Consider the following 17,923-nt stretch of genomic DNA (forward strand, 5'->3'; position numbering starts at 1 on the left):
CAACTCCAAATCTTTCACCGAAAATACAAAAGCATATGAGTAAGTTTGAAAACTATAATTTTTTCCAAACATCTTTTAAAAATAAACAAGATGTTTCATTTTCAGATAGCACGAAGAAAATATATCTCTATGCCTACATGTCAATATACAGGTGAAATCATGAATATCACCAAAACCGGGTAGTAGAAGGAAATGCATATCTATGCATGTATCTCAAGTATGCATGTCAAATGCAATGTATCTCACTGATGAACTCATGTACTCACACTCTTAGAGAACTCAATCTCACTGTCTCATATCCTCTCTCACCATGCTCAATACTCAGCACTCTTGTACAATACGTGCTGCGGCGAGCAACCCGATCTACATATATATATATATATATATATATATATATAGCCACAAGGCTCGTTGTGGTGTGCAACACGATCCATATATATATATATATATATATATATATAGCCATAAAGTTCGTTGCGGTTACTTACAATCTACATATATATATATATATATATATATATATATATATATATATATATATATATAGCCATAAGGCTCGTTGGGCATGCAACCCTGATCCACATACGCGCGCGCGCGCACACACACACACACACACACACACACACACACACACACATATATATATATATCTCACAGCTCACAGTACGGTACTCAGGCCCCAACTCAGTCACCAATCTCTCTAGTCTCACAGGCTCACAATGCTCATACTAAGCAGCCCTAATCAACGATACAAGATGTGACAATATACAATAACAGAGACTGAGATATGATATGAAATGATGAATGCGACTAAGTACATAACTGCAATTAAGCAAATAACTCAAGAGCAAAGAACGACCACCGTGGGTCCCAATAGTACCAACATATAGCCTAAACATGATTTCTAGCATAAATTACAGCTCAAGTGCTCTAATACATGGAGTACAACAAAAATGCTCAGATAAGATAGCTACACAGTTCCACGAAATCGACTAAATCACAACTCACACGGTGCATGCCCACACGCCCGTCACCTAGCATGCGCGTCACCTCAACATCAATCACATAGCACGTAATTCGGGGTGTCATACCCTCAGCACAATGAATGACTTGAAATAATTCAAATAACATGAGACTTTTCACGTCAGCCTAATTCTTTGATAGTTGAATGACTATTCATCTATTGTATTTTCATGCAAATAGGGGGCAAGAAAACTCTATGGAAAAATGGTGGTTTAATTCGACGTTGTTTAAGAAGGAGTTCAAATGCAGGTGTGGGCTAAATAAATCAACGGGCAGTCTTGGTCCTATTGAAAATACCAATGAAGTTCCAAATCAAAAAGTGAAAAACATTCATAGTTGGAGGAATCATGACAATTCTAGTTGCGGTAATGTTGATTATTTATTCGTCATTAAAGACATTCGGAATTTCATCTCTGATGATACTTTTTTAGTTAGTGATAGGAATGAAGACAATTATTTCATCTATTTTGATTTTGAAAATCAGATTTTTGATATTGACAACGATCATTCTTTTCCGAGTGAACTAGAAAGTTCTTTTTATAGTTATCGAAACTCGAGTTATCTGAATAATGGATTTAGGGGCGAAGATCCCTACTATAATTGATACATAAAACTTACCACATATAAGTCATTCATCGATAACATGGACTCACGGAAGTGTTTCTAGAAGCTCTTGAGTTTCATGATTTAATTTTGTACTACTTGAACCTAGTACATAATTATAATAGATAAATCTATGATCTTTACACTTTTTTCAAAAAGTCAATAAAAGTCAATCCGGGGCTCGCCCGGTCAAAACCCGGGTCCAGTGGTAGATTCCGACTATCCACGACTCTATGCGTTCATATATGTGATTTGTTTCAAAATTCGAGTCCAAATCGACTCTCAAAACTCAATTTCTTATTTTTCAAAAACTTGACAAAGTTTCACAAATTTTCACTTTGATTCATATGATTTTGATGTTAAAATCCAAGATATATTGATGGATTATGATTAGAAATGGATTAGAATCACTTACCCAAAATTTGTAGGTGAAAATTCCCTCTCCAAATCGCCTCCTACCGAGTCTAGGATTCAAGACCTGGAGGAATATGCATGCACCATGCACCAAACCAAGACCTTTGGAATATCTGTATTTCTACTCCTATAATCTCTACTCAATGCATCTATCGAGGTTTGATCCCTTGGTTGAGGCAGTAAATTAAAGTAGTTAAATGGAGTAAGATATACAACAAACACAAGTTGACATTTTTACAAATAAGTAGAAACTTTTTATCTTTAATAATATTCAATAAAGTATCTACCTCGTTTTCGAAAATTGAATTTCAAATATTAAAATTGAAATTAAAAACTGCATTACCATGAGATTTCTATCATGCAATCCTTAAAGATGAATAAACATTGTGCACAAATTTAAGGGAACAAATTGAATAGGATAACATTCCCTTTTATCAATATTGACATAGTAAGAGCATCTTGTGTCTCTTTATCCCACTAGATGTCCGAGAAATACACAGAATACAAGAAGAATCACAAAAATTGGATATCCGAGTGCAACGTGGTTTCGGGAAGGTCCTTCCTGCTACCTTAGTCCACAATCCTTAGAACCAAATTCCAATATTCAAAATTCTCTACAAGGTCCGATTCTAGCATACATACCCCGTATTAATCTCAATAAGCTGTACCCAAAATATGATCATACTCCCATGCTGTAATCACACAATGCACCGCATAATTCATTTGCCCATAGTAATATTTTCCCACCACAATAGCTGCAAATTCATGAACCTAGTGCCCGCAATACACCTTATAACACATACATGCTCTGTTCCAACCCTCGGGATACTGAAACGATGAAAGAGATGTGTAGAACTCATAATCACCCGCCAATTCAGTAACTCACGGAGTCTCTCCGCTTGACAAGAACCATTGCCTCATTCTGAACTGATTAGTGACATTTTCCTTCTAATATACATTATATAAATCCGTCTGCACTGATTAATGCGGTCTAAGGGATGGGTAGGATATATTTAGGAATAGTGGTTCACCCTCCTAAGTACTTTAACACATCACATAATCAATATTAAACGCATATTTTCTCAATCCAACTTCAACTTCACAAACAAAATCACTCCAAAGACATTCCCTTTTTCTTTAAGCTCTATCGTCATTTAATCTCCACTAGCAAAAACAAGATATTTATTCATCTATATTTTTTCTATTCTTTTTTCAGATTTTTTTCTGTTGCATTTCCTTTTTTTTTTTCAATTTTCGCTAGTGGTGTATTCTTTTATAAAACAAGTGCACCATTCTTTCTTTCATTGGTTCCACTCAAAATCCACCCAAGTTCCCTTCTTACTTCTTCTAGCACTCGTTTTATAGTTAAGTGCTTTAAGAGTTAAAAGGATCAAAATAATGTCAATTAAGAACAAAAAGGATATTGGCTTGTAATGTGGGTGCCAAATCGGCTCAAAAAGAGTTAACTAGGGATAATTTCATTTGTGACAAGTTATTTTATATGAATTAAAAGATAAAATAAAGCATTCAATCCAATATATAATTGTTGCATACATGTGAGATTAAACAACAAGAACGCAATAAAGGACAACGACACAGTAGAGCTATAAAATAGGGAAAGCAGTAAATAAATGAGTAAAGGAAAATAAAGGGCTATGGTTTTGGGGCCTCAAAGAGGCAGACCCAATAGTAACAGGGACGACAACTGACTTTGGACTCTCAGTATATAGCAATGCTGGATTTGGGCCTGAGTTCTTTAAGAACTCAGCAGGCCCAAGCCATTGTACATGTTCAAAAAAAGAAGAGAGAAGGTCATTAGGACAATACTATATACCTGCTCATATATGAAATTTGCAAGCAAAGAATAAAGGAATGATAACTATCAGTATTTAAACACTAAGAAGGCTATGCTAATGTGGTGGTTGGTTGAAATGAGTTTGATGCTTAGAAGTTGATTAAGGAGGTTTTGAGGTAGATTCTTGATTCTGTTGTTATTTTATGTGCTTCGAGGCTTCGAGTAAGTCCGCAATATGTTTATGGACTTAACAGTGCATTCAGACGGGATCCCGGGTGGCTCGGGTGTGTTTTGGACCACCCGGAGTTTATGTCGTACATGAAGTAGGTTAGGCTTCATACGTCTATTGAGGACAATATGTGGGAAACACGGCTTAGGTGGTTTGGTCATGTGAGGAGGAGGAACACAGACGCCCCAGTGAGGAGGTGTGAGAGGTTGACATTGGAGGGCCTACGAAGAGGTAGAGGTAGGCCAAAGAAGAGGTGGGGAGAGGTGATTAGGCAAGACCTGGCGCATCTTCAGCTGACCGAGGACATGACCCTTGATAGGAAGGTATGGAGGTCGAGGATTAGGGTAGTAGAGTAGGTAGTCTAGAGTGTTCATAACAGTAGTATTGGCACGTAATCTCGCTTTCTGTTGGTAGTAGGTGTTTTTGACTAACCATTATTTTCTTTCATTGTTGATCACCTTACTATCTTGTTGTTTTTATTCTACTTTTATATGGCTTTTTGGTACTGTCCATTCTTGTCTATATTTTCATTAATGTGGTTCTTATGTTTTCCCGAGCCAAAGGTATATTGGAAACAACCTTTCTATCCTCACAAGGTAGGGGTAAGGTCTGTGTACACACTTGTAACAACCCTGTCACGTCCCAAACTCGGGGAGTGCGACCGGCGCTCAACCGAGAGAACCCAGCCGAGCAAGCCTGTTAGATTACCTTCTACCCAAACTCATCTATGAATAAATAGGAGATGTACTCCATTAATCAAACACTGGAAAGATTTTATTAACAACTTCCTTTTTATTCCTATTAGCAGCTTCATTCATAATTTCCAAAATATTACGAGTTTATAGAATTAATAAAAAAATATGATTTCTAAATACCAACATTTCTAGTTCAACTCCCAACAACAACCACAACCCACAAACTCTCTACGGAGCCTCAAAGTACAATAGAAGAGTAATAGGGAAATGTCGGCTAAACCTTAAAACACAGTGCATGAGAAACAAAAGATACATGAACCTGAAATGAAGGGGACTTACTAAGTCAGCTGAAGAAAGTGTACCGCTATCACAGATCAATGCCGCCTGCTGTGGATCCACCTGCATCCATTAAAGATGCAGCGTCCCCGAAAAAAGGAATGTTAGTACTGTCGAATAGTACTAGTATGTAAAGCTAAAAGTCCTCTTTCAAAATAGAATGACCATATAAGAAATGACAACACATAGAAACAGCAACTCACAATCAACAATATCCAAATATCCAGTTAAAACATAATAATTTTTAAAATACGAACTTCATATACAATTTTGGTTGGGAGATCATTAGCACCAATATACCACCGTCTTTGTTAGCACGGAGTCCGATCACGCCTGATAGGCTAGTACATCTCCCCACAAACAATGTGGTTTGACGAGTGATGCGAAAGAAAGTTGTTACCAAGAGTAGTACCACCATGTGTGCAACATGGCATCCGATCTCCACCCGATCAGTTAGGATGCCTTCCCACATATGCCGTGTGGGTGGAATTTTCCAATCCACAATTGTTACCAGTTTCATCCCAATTAAGGGGATTAATATAACAATTTTCTCCAACATTTCAATTTCATCCCAAATAAGGGGAATAATAACAATCCACCCCTACACTGGCACATGTAGTTTCAGGGGTGGGCCTTATGACCCACCCTTCCTCGGTTTTGCTAATGATGCTCCCAAAAATATTTTTGATTTTATTTGCACACAAAGGTAACATAAATACAATTGTACTCACCTCAACATCTTTTACATTGTATAAATTCTTATTAGTATTTCCAGTCACTCACAACAACAATATTTCCTTGGCTCATTTGGCCATTCACAAGATTCTTTATTCCTGGCACGGTGGTCGTATTTCATATTCCAAACTTTCACCTCTTTCAATTTCAAAGATCGCCATCAAATATCAACATATAGAATATTTCAGCAATCATATACCTCAAATTTATTAGTAATGGAAACTTTAAACACAAAAGGTTTCTTCCCAAATAATGTGGCATACCGACCAGCAATGCAAGCACACATCAAATCCTAAGCAATCAATGCACCATTTATTCTTGCAATATTCTTTCCCAGAAATGACAATATACAATTTCAACACCTGAGTATGTAAGAGCTCGAATCATACTGGATATAATTGTAAAGCAAATTATTAGTTAAAGCAGCCACTTATGGGCATGAATTGAGTACAAAAGCTTTTAGGAAATTCTATTTTCAAAATCATTTTTAAACAATTGAGTCGAGGCTCATTTCATATTATTTATCGCATCCTCTCAAATCATTTGCACTACTAGCCACAATCATAACTTAAATTCTTGGCACGTTGGCCACACACTATACCCCAAATTCAATTATTTCATTTCAAACCATCTTCATAGATTATCAACAATAAGACATTTCCAATCAAGACTTTAGGTACACATATGAGCAATTAAGAGTCTTAAGAATATTGAGATTTTCTCACACAATTTGGCATACTAGCTTTCATTTGAAATACGATTCAAAGCCATAACATTTTAATACGCAATCCATACCTTGAAACTCACAGGTACCTCAATTGAGCTTCCTTACACTCTACAATATTCCGGAAATCTTAGCAACTTCAATCTATTTTGAAATGTAACAAATTGAATCAAAATTAGGAGGATGATCATGGTTCTAGCTCATTTGAGCATTTTATCAAACACTAGGTGTGCATTAAAGTTCTTAAGGCCCTTTTGTGAAAGATTCCATCATTCGCCAACCCATTCTCTACCATATTTAGCTCACAACCTTCCCACATTCTTTGATAACACATGCATGCAAGATAACAACTCCCATACCCAAGAATTGTCTTGCTAATTACCCATTCTTAGATAAATTTCAAAATTAAGGGCTAGGGTGTAGAATCTTACCTCTAGGATGAAGACCTAGTAAGTTTTCCTTTTTAATCTTCCAAGATTTGAGCAAGACTTGATGAATAATTAGCCTAGGGTTTCCTCTCTCTCTGAAATACTTTCACTTCTCTCTAAAACATCAGATTTTTGGCTCAAAATGGTACAAATCATCTATTTAACGAAGTAGGGTCGGGTTATAAAAACTCAAAAATGAAGCTCTGGAACTGGGTATGCGGTCACATATGCGACCGCATAATGCTTAAGCGGTCCGCAGAATAGGCCGCATAATTGCCCTCCAAAATTGGGCAAATCTAACTGTAACGACCCGACCAGTCATTTTGAGCATTTGCACTTCGTTCAGTGGTTTAAGGGTTTGAGTAGCTACGTATGATGTATTTTGACTTGTGTGAATCATCGGTTTTGGTTTTCAGGTTATTCGGGACTGATTTGGAAGAATGATTCTCAACTAGGGAGCTTTAAATTTGAAAGAGTTGATCAGGTTTGACTTTTTAGCATTTGACCTCTGATTGGAATTTTGATGGTTTCGTTAGCTCCATTGGGTGATTTTGGACTTAGGAGCGCGTCCGGATTGTGATTTGGAGGTCCGTGGTTGAATTTGGCTCGAAATGGCGAAAGTTGAAATTTTGGAAAGTTTGACCGGGAGTGAACTTTTTTAATATCGGGGTCGGATTCCGATTCTAGAAGTTGGAGCAGGTCCATAATGTCGAATGTGACTTGTGTGAAAAATGTGAGGTCAACCGGACATGATTTGATAGGTTTCGGCATCGGTTATGGAAGTTTGAAATTTCAAAGTTCATTGATTTCGAATTGAGGTGTGATTCGTTGTTTCGATGTTGTTATGTGTGTTTTGAGGCCTCGAGTAGGTCCGTGTTATGTTATGGGACTTGTTGGTATGTTAGGACGGGGTCCCGAGGGGCTCGGGCGTGTTTCAGATTGATTTTAGATCATTTTCCTTCATGTTTTCACTGCTGTGTTCTGCTGGTTTCTGTTGTCTCAGTCCTTCATCGCGTTCGCATGGAAATTGTCGCGAACGCGTAGTGTATTTTGATGGAAGCAGAAAATTGTTCTTCGCGATCGCGAAGTATGTCCCGCGTTTGCCTAGAGATGGGGAAAGTCTTCTTCGCGTTTGCGTATGGCGGATCGCGTTCGCGTAGTGATGAGGTTGGTAGCTGGGAGTTAAAGCATTCTTCTATGCGATCACAGAAGGTGAGTCGCGTTCGCGAAGCCTTGGTGTCTTGCCCCAAAACCGAAGAGCGTGACCGGCGCTCAATCGAGTGAATCCGACCGAGCAAGCCTGTTAGATTTCCTTCTACCCAAACCACGCAAGAAAGAACTCGGCTAGGCTCTGAAACATCCAACCTCACGAACTTGTTGGCCAAATCCTGAACATCCAAATCTAACGGTCTCTCCCCAACTGGAATAAAAGCAAGACTACTCATGCTCTCATCCTTCCTACTCAAAGCATCGGCCACCACATCGGCCTTCTCGGGATGATAAAGAATGGTGATATCATAGTCCTTTAGTAGCTCCAACCATCTCTGTTGCCTCAAGTTTATATCCTTTTGCTTGAATAAGTGCTGTAGACTCCTATGATCTATGAACACCTCACATAACATGCCGTATAGATAGTTCCTCCAAATCTTCAGTGCGTGACTAATGGCTGCCAACTCTAAATTATGTACTGGGTAGTTCTTCTCATAGGGCTTCAACTAACGTGAGGCATAAGCAATCATTATACCCTTTTTCATTAATACACAATCAATGCCAATTCGTGAAGAACCATAATAAACTATATATAAGAACCCAATGCTGAAGACAAAATCAGAATTGGAGTTGTGGTCAAGGCAGTCTTGAGCTTCTGAAAGCTCTCCTCACACTCGTCAGACCACCTGCATGGGGCACCCTTCTGAGTTAATATGGTCAAAGGAGCTGCGATGGTGAAAACCCATCCACAAAATGGCGATAATACCCGACCAAGCCTAGAAAACTCTGGATCTCAGTAGCAAAAGATGGTCCGGGCCAGCTCTGAACTGCCCCCACCTTCTTTGGATCCACCTTATTCCCCTTACTAGATACCACATTGCCGAAAAATTCCACTGAATCAAGCCAAAACTCACACTTGGAGAATTTAGCATATAAATTATTCTTTCTCAAGCTCTGGAGCACGATCCTCAAGTGCTGCTCATGATCCTTTCGGCTGCGAGAATATACCAATATGTCTTCAATGAATACGATGACAAAGGAATCAAGATATGGCTGGAATACACTGTTCATCATGTGAATAAAGGCTGCTGGGGCATTAGTCAGCCCAAATGACATCACCAGAAACTCATAGTGACTATAGCGAGTCTTGAAAGCCATCTTCAGAATGTCTGAATCCCGAATCTTCTGTTGATGATACCCCGACCTTAAGTCAATCTTCGAGAATACCCGAGCACCCTGAAGCTAATCGAAGAAATCATCAATGCGCGGTAGTGGGTACTTGTTCTTGACTATAACTTTGTTCAGCTGCTTGTAGTGAATACACATTCTCAAAGAGTTGTCTTTCTTCTTCACTAATAGAATTTGAGCACCCCAAGACGAAATACTCTACATGATGAAACCCTTGTCAAGCAACTCCTGAAGTTGTTCCTTTAATTCCTTCAACTCTACTGGTGCCATGCGATACGGTGGAATAGAAATGGGCTAAGTGCCCGGCACCAATTCAATACCATAATCGATATCCCTATCTGGTGGCATGCCTGGTAGGTCTGCTAGAAACATATGTGGAAAATATCTCACTACTGGAACTGACTCAATGGTAGTAGTATCAGCAGTGACATCCCTCACAAAGGCTAGATATGATAAGCACCCATTCTCAGCCATTCATTGTGCCTTCAGAAAGGACACTATCCTACTAGGAACATAACCCAATGTACCTCTCCACTCAACTACGGTAAACTCGGCATAGCCAATGTCATACTCTTGGCGTGACAATCTAGAATAGCGTGATAGGTCGACAACCAATCCATGCCCAAAATCACATAAAAGTCTACCATATTGAGTAACAGAAGGTCAACCTTAGTCTCATAACTCTTGATAGTGACAAAACACGACCGATAGACATGGTCTACCACAATAGAATCCCCAACAAGCATAGACACATAAACATGGGCACTCAAAGAATCACGAGATATATCCAAATATGAAGTAAAGTAAGATGATACATATGAATACGTTGAACCTGGATCAAATAAAATTGATGCATTCCTATGATAGACCGGAACAATACCTGTGATGATAGCATCTGATGCAACAGCCTCAGTCCTACCCGGAAAGGCATAATAACGGGCCTGGCCTCCCCCTCTAGGATGACCGCTACCCACCTGTCCTCCCCCTTGGCTGGCTGTGCAGGTGAAGTAGAAAATGGAGCAGAAACCATGGACTGTGTACCCTATGGAGGTCCACCACTCCTAAGTCTGGGACAATCCCTTATAATGTGCCCAGTATCACCACACTCAAAACAATTTATCGGCGGGTGTGGCTACTGGAACTGAGCCTGACCCAGATGGCTAGAATAACGGCTGTAAGCACCCCGTGAACGAGGTGCACAAGATGATGGCTGTGTAAGATGAGTACTCTGAGGTCCCGAAATATCTGTGGCACTATGAGTGGCCTGAAGTTCGTACCTATTTATTTGACTGATAAAACTCTGCCATGATGGATCTTTCCCCCAAAGTAGGAGCCCCCAAATCCTCCAAAACCATGAGGCCTCTTGTCCTCCCTATCCTGCCTCTCCTGACCACGAATACGCTCTAATGTCCAAGTAATCTCAATAACCCGCTGTAATGGAGTATCGATCTCCAGCTCCCTTGCCATACTGCATCTAATACCATAACTGAGCCTTTCAATAAATCTGCAGACTCGATCTCTGACTGTAGAAACAAAAGAAGGTGCGTGGAGGGATAGCTACTAAACCTCATGGCATATTCTGACACCGTCATAGTCTCTAACGCAATTGCTCGAACTCTATGCGCCATGCATCCCGGAGGGTCTGTTGGACAAACTCCCTCAAAAATAGATCAGAAAAATATGCCCAAGTGAGTGGCGATGTACCAACTGGCCTACCCTCCTCATAAGCCTGCCACCACCTATATGCTGAACACGTCAGCTGAAATGTGGTAAAGGCAACTCTGCTCACCTCCACAATTCCCATGGTATGGAGAATACAATGACACTAGTCTAGGAAACATTGTGCATCCTTAGAAACTGCGCCACTGAAAGTAGGAATATCATACTTCTTGAACCTCTCAAGCTTCCTCTGCTCCTCCTCCGATGCCACTGACCTGACCTTAGGCTGAACTGCGATAATGAGTTGGCTGGCATAAGATCTAAAACCTGATCAACATGGACCCGCTGCTCTGGAGTACGGGAGGCGGGAGTCTGTGTTCCTCCCCCAGCTTGAGAAGTAGCTGGTACAAGTGGGATCAGTCTCGCTGAGCCAAGGTACCAAACATGCTCAGGAATTATGTTAAAGTTTTATGGAGTCCAGGGGTAGTAATAGGTATATCAGGTGCCTTTTCCCCAACCGGAGCTGCTGGTGGATCCTCAATCGCTGCTCTGGCAGGTGCTCTAGCTGTAGCATGTGCTCTTCCTCAGCCTGACCTCTCACGGCACTTGCAAGGGGCGCGGGGTTTCCTCATCAAATCCAGCAGTGCGTGTACTCACCATCTGTGAGAGAATAGAAAGACAAAAGGTCAAGCTCAGAAATCAATAAATCTGCATGAAAAGTAACGAAAAAAAGTGAAATTTCCTAATAGTTCTGTAACCCCTCAAAGATAAGTACAAACGTCTCCCCGTACCGATCCGCAAGACTTAAGACTCGTAGAACCTATGAACCTAGAGCTCTGATACCAACTTGTCACGATCGAAAATTCCTCATTGGGAGTCGTGATGACACCTAGTCTTCCAACTAGTTAAGCCGGTCACTCAACATTATTTTAAACAATGAAAACATGAATTAACAAAAATATTGTTTATCAAAAATGTGGAAATAAAAGTAATACCAGCCAAAGCACAAAGTATTCGGCATAATATCCCAAAACTATGTGGTACAGAGTCACAAGCTCTAATCGAATACACAATATCAATCTCAAAATACAGAATTGTCTATAATACATAAAAAATAGTAATGAAACCAAGAGGGTGACTCCGAGGCCTGTGGTTGGATCATGCAGGGATACCTTGAAGTCTCCGGTGTGTGCAATGACTTACCGTAGATCAGTCCGGTCCAAGGTACCTGGATCTGCATAAAAAGATGTGCAGAAGCATAGCATGAGTACACCATAATCGGTACCCAGTAAGTATTAAGACTAACCTCGGTGTAGTAGTAATGAGTTTCAAGTCGTGTGATACTGGCAGGCAAGCTACCTTAATCCGTCTTCAACTTCGATTCGTTACGCTTAGAAGCTCCAACAAGCCCTAAAGTTTCTTGCCGCTTAAAATGCTGCCAAGAGAACGCTGCTTTACATTTGATCCTATGTACCCATAAAGAGATAACGTGTTTTTTCCTCAAACTTTCTCTCTGATTCGCGGATCAAAGAAAGCGGGCTTTGCCCTAGCTACCACTATCCTTGGGAAACCTAACGAGCTACTGAAGGAAAGGGATGCAGTTTCTCACTTGGCCTTTGGAGCGGAGAGGACAGAGAAGAAAAATGTTACACCCCATACTTCAAACGTCACTGTCATTATAGGATTAACTAAAGTAAGCTCAAAAAGGATGAAATCCTTTTATAAGGATAAGAAAGGTTTACCGAAGTCTTAAGTAAGCTAAAATGAATATGAAACTTTCTAATCATGATTTAAATGAGTTTAAAGTTATGATATGACTATATATGATGTTTGGATATGGAATATAAAGTTTGGAAAAAATCGGATTTAAGTTGCGGAAAAATCGAGTTAAGATTTGCCTTGTAACGAGTCGTTTTGAGAAATTAATTCGTAAGCTTTATGATGTCATTTTGAGACATATATCATACCAAAATGAAGGTATATGAATCTATTTTCCAAAGTTCTAAACCATTTATTTATACGATATCGGAGTAAAGAAATATGGATTTTTAAAATAGGGTCGCCAAGTCACGTCGCCGCACTTCGGAGAAACTGGCAGATTTATAGGCCAGGTTGCGAGACGATTTTCTCCCAATATATTGAGAGTTACAGGAAGATATTTATATTAAATTAAATCTCCATGTGTCTAGTTTCTAACTCTGCAAACCGTTCATCGACATCAGTATAGAGAAATATTTGCGTTTTCGCGAGACTGCGCAGGAGGCCCCTATGGGACCCACTTGGTTGGGGCCCGATCTTCACTTATTCTTATCCCGTTTTTGGGATGAGCTTTGCTCATTTTTCGTTCTCCTTCCAGAATCACACTCTCCCAACCCTCCCAAATAGCTCCCCAGAGGCTCCAAATAAATTACAAAGGAATACACCATAATCAAACATCAAAATTTAGCCTAAGTGTAGAAGAGAGTCTTTATGGTGTCATAATGTGATTAAGGGTGGTTGTAAGATAAGGGAAGATTTGGCTTGAGTTTTTCTAGATTCTTTAAGGTATGTATAACACCTATTTCTTGGGATTAATATTATCTATGTGTTGGTTAAGTTATTGGATGATGATTACAAGATAACACTTGAAAGGGGAAGAGTTGTTGTTATCTTTTGTTGGGTTGTTTTAAGGCTATATATATATGTTGTTATGGCTGAAATTTCAAGTTGTATCTACTGCCTAAGGTATGTAAATCTTGTTCTTGGTTATGCTTAAGGTTAATCATGTGTTGTTTGTGTTGTTTGAGTTAAAATCTTCAAGATAATAATTGACATGGCATAAGGAATCGTTATCTTTTTTTGTGGGCTGTGTTGAGGCTATATATATGGTTGGTTGTGGCTGAAAATTATTATAAATAGTTTAATTATGTTGTGGCTGCTGTTGTTAAGCTTTTCTATGTGCTAATTCAGTTGATTGAAGAAGATAACATGAAAAATAAGAGGTTGACGATAAAGGTTAAGGTGCTAGGCGTGTGGACTATTTTTGAAGATTATTTTTATGATGTTTTGGGATGAAAATGATATGGTAAGCATAAGTATGATGTTATACAAGTTGTAGGAAGATTCATGGAAAATGAATTGGATTAAATTATATTTTTTGTTAATTATAAATCGAGCTTGCCGCTCAAAATAGTTGTTATAGTAATTAGAGAGCTTATTGTGGATTATATTGTTGTTATTTGGGTTGTTTGGTGACTTTTAGTGACTTATGGGATGTAGTAAAAACAGGGGATGTGCTGTCCATTTTCTTGTAGAATATTGGTTTTGAAATATGAGAGTTACAATGCTTATATGATGACGATGAATTCGGGTTACTCATTGGAGACGTAAGAAGATAATATTGAGTTTGGTTGACGATTGGAGAGAAGATTGCAAAGGTATGTTAAGGCTATCCCTTCTTTCCTTTTGGCATGATCCATACGATACAAACGAAACAAGCAAACACGCAACTTTTATAAATGCCTCTATTCATAGAAGTACTAGGGGTGCCTATGTTATTGATTCCCCATGTGTCTTATTATTATAGCTTCTATTCATAGGTCTCAGAAAAATACGTAGTTGATAAAGGTGTATCATTGCATTATATCATTGACTTACTTCATTATGCATTGCATTCATTTATACATGTACATTGACCCATGACCAGATGACGTTATATACACGTATATTATATGTATATGGGATATGGAGAAAGGTTATGGCGTTATATACGCACCACCACCTGATCAGCTGATATACGTTGATGATTTCGCCCACAGTGGCTGAGATAATATGATGGGATGCCCTCAGAGGCTTGATGACGTTATGTATATACCTATGCATGGTATGACATTTATACGCGCATGCATGACATTATAAATTTTTCATGATTCACAGAGCTATTCCGAATTACAGGTTTAGTTCTTTACTCCATGTTTCTTTCATGTCTTTTATATACTATTTTCATGCCTTACATACTCGGTAATTTATTTGTACTGACGTCCCTTTTGCCTGGGGATGCTACATTTCATGCCCTCAGGTCCCGATAGACCGGTTGAGAGTTCTCCTAGTAGGCTATCAGCTCAGCGGAAGGTTTTTGTGCACTCCTCTTGCTCAGGAGTTGCCTATTTGGTAAGTATGATTTAGACATGTATTAATTAGTATGTCGGGGCTCTGTCCCAACCTTTATGACATTTATGTACTCTTAGAGGCTTGTAGATAGATGTCATGTATATAGATACTTGTATGGCCTTGTCGGCCTATGATTTGAGTATACAAAGGATTATGTCGGCCTTATAGGCCCGTATGTCGCATGCATAAGCTTCTATATCATGTTGGATCATCCCATGTCGAGTATTATCTTATGATTAATTCTAGTTATCTCATGACGGCCTTTTCGGTTCATTTACCCATGATAGTATAATAAGAAGGATACGTTACGTTGGTACTCGGTTGAGTTAGGCATAGGGTGCCCGTCGCGGCCCTACGGTTTGGGTCATGACAAAAACGTCCTTCGCGCAAGTTTTTTTGCTTCCTGCTTTCTTACTAGTAAAAAAGGGCCTCTTCGACCAAGAAGGCATTCTGGTAGAAAGGGCGACCACTACATAAGTCGCGACCCATCCACGAGAGAAGCAAGCTACCTTTCTTTCATCCTACTTCCCTGGTAGGGAAGAGAACAAAAATGGACCGCAGATGGTAGCCGTGGTTGATTCGAGGATCTTATGCGGCAGAGCAAACTCTTCTATCATGTTGCATTTTCTGTGGAAAACCCCCCGGTCCATCATACCGGAGCAATTTAAGAAGAATGATTAGTCTCATATTCTATTTTTTCTATAATGCCTATAGACTAAGTGCTTTGTTTCAGATCAATTCTCCGTTGCAATCACTTCGATCCACCCCCTTGGTGAAAAATCATAATACGCCCTGAGAAATTCCTACCAGCAGTCTTCCCTGTACTCAAAGTGAATTATCTAAGTGTTCTACTTTGTCTCATTGTTTATCTTGTAATCATTCGATTCTGCCCCTAAACTTAGCTCCTACTCCTCCTCCTTCTCCTTTAGGATAGGATCCTCTTTGGTCCTTTTTACATAACACTCTCGTCCGCCCAAGAAGACTGGCTATCTTTCTCTTTATATGTAATATTTTGAAAGGCAAATAATCACATCTACCTTGACAACGTCATTTACTGATATATTCATTGCATGGAATGCCACACTCAATTGTCAGCGACTGGGGATCCGGTCTTCATTAGCAATTTATGTCATGAGCTCTTTCGTTTACAAGGGACACAATTTAACATGAGTACTGCTTTACACTCTTTTCCCGGTTGGGGTTTCTTATACCTAAATGCAGCAGGCCTCGCGAGTAGTCTAACAAATGAGAGGCTATCGACGAAGGGGTCAAAGGTTGCTCTTGCGATAATATGAAGTTTGTGCAAGCCCCCTTCAACCTCGCCTGCGTGTTAGCTTGCTTGTACTATCGCTCGCCTGCCTGACCTGCTTTCTAGCTAGCTTCTTTATGGCAAGTGCTACCCTAACCTAGCTAGCGCTACATCTTACTAACGTCTTTTGAATTTCCTTGCAAGCGCTACCTCTATTTGGCAATCCCACATCACCTTCGTCTCCCACTGTAGTCGCCTTCTTCATATGGCAAGCGCTACCAGTCGCTTGCACTACATTGTCTGACGTTAACCTTTCCTGACCGCTTTCGCTCTGACTGAGCTAACTATCGCACCTGACTTCTATATCCCATTATCCATAGATCTCCTTCCTTAACGTTGCTGGTCTAAGAAGAAGGTTGCTAAGTCAGATGTCTGGTGAACACATTCGTAATAAGTATGGGTATAGTAGGTGTACTAGTAAGGAAGTGAGGTACTGAGTTTAGCGTCGATAAGATATGTAGTGGATCTTTATTATCGAATGATATGGGAGACATTCAAAGCATCAGTCTTGCATCAACAGAAGAAATGGACTGATCGACCGCCGTTCAAGAGAGATCCCGAAGGCTCGAACTTGTTGCTAGCTTTGAAACATGGGACAAGGGAAAGAGGAAGACCAAACAACGTCGCGGTCAAAGCAAAGAAAAAGATGCCAAAAAAGATTCACTTTAGCTTCTAGCTCGCTTAGCTTATTATAGGTTGCTTGCAAGACTTTTGATAGCTGGCTTGGCCGAACGAAATCATCGATCTAGATAGAAGGGTCATTCACTCCCTAATTTTTAAGAGGTTGCTTGCGACGGTAGCATTAACTAGGCAATCAAGGTAGGTCAAACAGAGTTAGTCCTAGGGTAAAAATCATCGGTTGGAAAAATGAATTTAGCTGGTTATCACTTGATGAACCGGTGGAGAATGGGAACAGAGATTCGCTCCCATAAACGAATGAATGGGACTCCTGGTCCTGTTCGAACCAGAGATTCCGACAACCCGAGGAATTCGTAGAAAGAGATGGGCCGGATATTGGAATCTGCCCAAAAGTCCTGACTTTTTCAAGGCAGGGCTACGACCCGTATCTGGCCAACTCCTCAAACTGCTGGGTGCGGCATATTCATGGACTGGCAAAGGGAACTCTCAATTTGATCATGAGATCCTAGAGAGCTCTCTATCTTTCCCCAAATTCCGACTAGCGCGGTTCTTTTTCTCGACCAATTTGAATTCCATTTCATTTTTGATTTTATGTGTTATAGAGTAGTAAGTAGCTAGGGGGATTTCAGCGCATGCTGCATTGTGAATCTATAGAGAAATTAGAAGCGCCTACGATAGCGTATAATTATTACCATTTGTGACCGACTGTTGCTTGCAAGCGGTGGCGATCGGTAGTGTTCCAAAGCACCATAATGACGTGTGTTAGAGCATTATGGCAAACGATCCCC

At 39.8% G+C, this 17,923-nt stretch overlaps 1 pseudogene; it reads right to left on the reverse strand.

Moving 5' to 3' along the window:
* Positions 1 to 9,433: 9,433 nt before the first annotated feature.
* Positions 9,434 to 16,049, reverse strand: LOC117279665 (large ribosomal subunit protein uL2mz, N-terminal part-like; annotated as a pseudogene).
* Between the last annotated feature and the right edge of the window lie 1,874 nt (positions 16,050 to 17,923).

Source organism: Nicotiana tomentosiformis, chromosome 2, assembly GCF_000390325.3.
Source record: "Nicotiana tomentosiformis chromosome 2, ASM39032v3, whole genome shotgun sequence".
Lineage (NCBI taxonomy): Eukaryota > Viridiplantae > Streptophyta > Magnoliopsida > Solanales > Solanaceae > Nicotiana > Nicotiana tomentosiformis.